The sequence below is a fragment of the Amblyomma mixtum genome, chromosome 2 (assembly GCF_055824585.1).
Source record: "Amblyomma mixtum isolate Tamu chromosome 2, ASM5582458v1, whole genome shotgun sequence".
Classification (NCBI taxonomy): Eukaryota; Metazoa; Arthropoda; class Arachnida; order Ixodida; family Ixodidae; genus Amblyomma; species Amblyomma mixtum.
The window spans coordinates 52115550-52121549 of NC_143013.1; positions in this window are offsets into that span (position 1 = coordinate 52115550).

Genomic DNA, 6000 nt, shown 5'->3' on the forward strand with positions numbered 1-6000 from the left:
ACCGCTGTGACATGTCGAAAAAAAAAAAGAGGAAAACTTCATGAAGCATCAGCATTGATGAAACAACCGATGCGCTTGCTCAGTGGTTATAGAGCTCGCTTGCTAAACACGAGTTGGTGATCCTTGCCTGACCTCTCCTTTATCCATTAAACTCTCTCTGATGCTCGCCTTGGCGGCCGGCGTCCCGTGTATTAACGTTTATGCGTGTGTTAAGCAGTTCCAAATGGTCTACACAGTGTCGAAGCATTGAACAATGGCATGACTCAGGATTCACAATGATGCTGTTGCAGATAAAAATGCGTTAGCAAGTATTCAACGAAAGTATATTACCTTTGCAAAAATAATCCTGTCTTAGCGACGATGTCGTCTGCGGGGACGTTTTGCTGCGAGTGCCTGCTATGTAGGACGTAGCGCAGGACGTTGCTGGAAAGCGCGTCGCAGCTGGGGCTCAAAAGAGCAGAAACAAAACATATGAAAAGTGTCGATGATGAAATAAAAAGAAATCAGAGGGAAAAGAACAGATCAAATCACGGGACACGGATTGGGCGGCCGGGAAGCAACTGCTGCTGTGGCGCAGGGCGCAAAAGGTGGCTGACCCGCTTATCGTTTATGTCGGTGCACGGAACCGAACCGGGATAAAATAAGACCCCTAGCTACTCGTAGCTGTCAGCAGTGGGGGCTGCAAGGCCGCCCGCTTATTGCTTCCGGGGGAGAGAGTGAGAGTTTTTTAATGAAAAACAGAGATTTTATCCGGCGTGAATATTCGCTGACATGCTGCTCTGCGTAGGGGAGGTTATAGGGGAGTAAATATAGAAGGGTGGTAGAAAAGGTTGCGATCATTGAAGAGGTTGCAACGCAGTAGTTCACTGCATGATAGCTTCTTTGAATGAGACCGAAGTCAAGTTCTATGCATGTGTAAGCGAGGTGATAATGTGTTCGGGCAATATGTTCACCACACGCGCGCTGGAGTCCCCGACGGTCATTTGGAGTATCGAACGTCCTACGACTGACATATTGCTCGGTGGTAAGGACAACAGGCAAGGCCGTAGATGGCAGACGGTGGGGCTGACGCAGAACTCCGACTGTTTATAGGGCCCACCTGTGCCCGCAAACGGGAAGCAAATCGGCGACAGCGATGGCAGCAAGTGTGCGTGATAGTTAGCGAAGTTCAGAATGCCCGTCATCGCCATCGGCCGTCCTCAATTTATAGCTGACTACGTACTCTCGAAACAAGAAACCTGAAACACTGAGGGCAAACTCGACAGCAGAAGAAAGTGCTGTGCGCAGTTAGAACCGTTGTAAAGGAGAAACTACACATTAGTACCCAGCGAAGCGCAGCCATACGGCTGCAAGGGAAAGTTATGCTGATCTGACAAAAACTTCGCAGTTGAATAAAAATTCGTTCTGTTCCGAGGATAAAACCTGGCACCATCACCTGACCGGAGCGCTACCCGCTCCAGACAAGTACACGCCATAAACAAAAACACTTTTAAGGACAAAAACTGCACAAGGGTTACGTTATTAAAACATACTGCAACAAAGTAATCGCCTTACGATAAACTTCACAAGGAGATGATGATGATGAATTTTCGTGGCGCAAGGGCATCTATGGCTAAGAGCGCCACGACATAAGGTATTTTCTTCTACTTAAGATGGGGTCAAAGACCTATTACTCGAGCATTTCATCTAAAGAAGACGAGCACCAGGCAGGGGAAAGCTTGAACCCATTGTATCACCTCTGGGTACCCGGCGGCACTGGGCATCAAACCTCGCATCTCCCGCATGCGAGGTGGATGCTGAAACGACATTTCACTAGAAGAATACATTTTTTAGATCACCAAGGTATTGGCTGTCATTGCTTACTTGAGGCGGTTTGCAGCACTGTAGTAAAACTATAGTAGAATTAAATTCAGATTAAGTTTTATTTACATCTATTATATGGGAGGGTGTTCATTTGGTGTTCATTGGGGTGTTCATGTCAGAGACTTTCTCTCTGCGCGTCGGGCACTCCTCCGGATCGAGGACGAGGAATACGGCCCGTGCGCTATGGGTACACGGGGTACACCACAGGGGGCGGTGTTATCACCGCTCCTTTTCAACGTCGCCATGATGCACCTGCCCGGCCGACTGGCTCAGGTGGATGGCATAAAACACGCACTCTACGCAGACAACATTACAATCTGGACCACCGAGGGGAGCCTTGGGGAGATGGAGGATCGCTTTCAGCATGCCGCATCCATAGTCGATGCATATGCTGCCGGCTGTGGTCTTCAAAGTGCTCCCGACAAATCAGAGCTTCTACTAGTCAGGACAAATCCCAAGGACAACACGTCTGTACACATTTCTCTGTCGGGCGGTCCGACCAGAGAAGTAGCAGAGCTCCGTATCCTGGGTCTGTTCATCAATAACAGGCTTAGGCCGGACTCTAAGCTGATAAGCTTATAAGCCGGACTGAAAAGCTTGTAGTCTTAAATATTAATGCTCGCAGCATTGTTAAAAAATTTCCTGATTTACTGTCCCTCATCTCTATTCACTCTCCACATATTATTGGCATAACGAAGACTTGGCTCCATAGTGGAATTTACGACTCCGAATTCACTCCACCAGGTTTTGTTGCCATGCGCTGAGACAGAAGTTGCAGTACTCGTGGCGGTGTGGCATTGCTTATCAGATCGGATTTACGATTCTCAGTTTTATCTTCTCCCCCTGACACAGAATCTTTGTGGTGCGAAGTTTATCTAAACAATTATATTATTCTAATCAGTGTTATTTATCATCCACCTGGCTGTTCCGTTGATATCCTTCATGCTGTTGCAAATTTCATGAGCAAGATCAACATTTCTTCGTCAAGATTTATCTGCATGGGAGACTTCAACCCTCCTGGCATCCACTGGCTATCGTTGTCTGCATTTGGTCGCGACATTGCAATCTGTAGAGAACTAATAAGCATCTCCTTATTGTTTGGACTAACTCAGGTTGTATCTAGTGCTACCAGGTTGGATTCCATTCTCGACTTAGTTTTTCTAAGCGCTACTTTGGCCCAAAATTCCTTCTCTTGCGAAGTAATTGATGGACTGTCAGACCACAAAGGCGTGTCAGTTTCACTCTCTTGTCCAATCTCCAAATCACCCTATTTGTTTACTACTTCTCCTGACCACTCGTGGTGACAACAATTTCATTATTGATGTTTTAGCTGATCATTTCGATACGTTCTTTGCTTTCTCAGCAAGCCAGGACGTAAATTTTCTTGCTAATTACTTTGAATGTCTTGTCAACGATTGTGTCCAACGCTTTGTTTCTATTAAAACTAAAAATACTTAAGTTCCTTGGATGACTCGAGACATTTTGCATTTATCTCGTCGCGTTCGTAGGCTAAGGTGTTCTAGAAGAAGCAACGATCCCATAACCTTGGACAGATTTCACAAGGCAAAAGAAGAACTTAATCTTAAGTTGCATATGGCCAAAGATTTCTTTTTTCATGTCCGCTTGCGCGATCTGTTAAGAACTAACCCCTGAATATTTTGGTCATCCATCTTACCTCGCGATACTTCATCCACTTCGTTCAGATTAGATAATGACGTCATCAGTGAGCCGGCAGTAATATCAGATGCTTTCAACAAATATTTTCACTCAGTGTTCGTTCCCGATAACAATGTCAGTCCGCCGCTCACCAATATAATTTCTTCTCTAGCAATCAGTGATGTTGTGGTAAACACTGATGGCATCCTTAGTAAATCTTGTATTAAACCTTGACGTTAAGAAATGTGCCGGTCTAGATGGAATATACAATGTGTTCCTGGCTCGTTACTCCATGTGGTCATCGAAATACCTGTCCATCATATTCAATAAGTCCTTATCATCTGCTACTGTCCCTTCTTCATGGAAATTAGCCAAAGTGCTCCCTCTTTATAAATCTGGTGATAGGCAGTGCTTGTCTAACTATCGACCAATTTCTTTGACATCACAGTCATGTAAAATGTTAGAACACGTCATTCATAAACTCATCATGCTTTTTCTTGAATCCAATAATTTGCTATCTAACATTCAGCATTAGTTTAGGCTCGGTTTTAGTACGGTAACACAATTAACAGAATTCAGTCATGATATATCACTTAACCTCGATGTCGGCAACCAAGCTAATGCCATTTTTATAGATTTCTCGAAAGCATTCGGTATTGTTCTACATTCCAAACTTCTTGCTAAACTAAATGCTGTACTAAACAATCCTGACTTGGTTGACTGGATTTCTAGCGTTCTCTCATCTCGTTCCCAGTTCGTATCTTATAATTCTTCTCATTCCGCTGCTGTTGATGTGCCGTCAGGAGTGCCTCAAGGCTCCGTCCTCGGACCGCTACTCTTTTTAATATATATACATGACTTGCCACATAACATTTCTTCTAAGATTCGTCTTTACGCTGATGACTGTTTTTTTACGAAGTAATTAATGGCCCTAGTGATCATCCTCATCTCCAAGAGTCATTTTGTAGGTTTTGTAGTTGGTGTAGCACCTGGCAAATGAGAATTAATTTAGACGAAATCGTCCTTGTGTCTTTTTGTAACAAGTCTTCTGTTTCCCTTTTTAGTTACTCTTTCAATGGCTGTGTGGTAGATAGGGGTTCTCATTATAATTATCTTGATGTCATATTGACGCATAACATGTCATGGTCTAATCACATTGATTACGTATGTAATAAACCAATAAAAAAACTAGGTTATCTACGACGCACGCTACCCAATTCACCGAAAGACGCAAAGCTACTGTTGTATAAAACTCTAATCCGCCCTGTTCTTGATTACGCAGCTGTAGTGTGGAACCCGTACAAGCAGTTTGAAATTAACATGCTAGAAGCAGTCCAGAAAAAAGCTGTGCGTTTTATATTTCATCGTTATGATCGCGATTTATCACCATATTCTACACTAATTTCATTGAATTTAACCACGCTCTCCGCCCGTCGTCACACTGAATCAATAAAATTCTTACATTGTATCGTCAATTCTTCGGTAAGGCTCTCAGATAACCACTACATTAACTTTGCACCATTATCATCTACAAGAAGTCATCACGAGCTAAATTTGATACATACCGCATTTTGCACGTACTAATTTGTTCAAATTCAGTTTTTTTCCCCGTTCAATAGAAGCTTGGAATTCTCCACCTGGGTCCATTCGTTCCTGTCCAGTTCAAAGTTTTAAAACTGCCATCGAAGACGCATAATAGCTGAATATTCCTACCATGTCGTTAACAGTTCCTTTCATGTTTGATACTTTTTTTGTGTGATTTGAACATTATTGTAGTGCTCACTTTGTACATTTTGCTGTATTTCGTTACCTTTTTTGCGTATTTTGCATTTTGTGTTTTTCGCACTCCTGCCGTAGCGCATATAATTGCGCTGCAGTATCTATAAATAAATAAATAAATAAATAAATAAATAAATAAATAAATAAATAAATAAATAAATAAATAAATAAATAAATAAATAAATAAATAAATAAATAAATAATAAATAAACAAATAAATAAATAAATAAATAAATAAATAAATAAATAAATAAATAAATACAAGGTACCAGTGTACTGTGCGATATCAGTGCACCTTAAAGAATCTCAGGCTGCTGAGCATACCCGGAGCCCTTCACTGCATGTGTCCCTTATATCCTGCGAAAATCAAATGACCCATTTGGCGGGGCAATTGGTATTATCAGCTAGCCCAGCCTAGGCATCAATCGGTGGAAATTCATTATTCTTTGACGTTCGCAAAGGATTGCATTAGATATGTGGCCTTTTCATTAGGGGCTAACTTCGGGGATCACAGCGACGTTGAAAGTAGCAGTAAGACATTTAAACTCACTGCGGGGCTCACACACTTGGCGGACGAGTGAGTGAGGCGGAAGTTTCTGGTGACACCATTAATTTGAAGGTTGCGGGCTGCAACGCTGGCCTGCAGTGTGGCGGGGACGCTTTTGATATCGTATACACATATTCGGCTGACACGTTTATCAG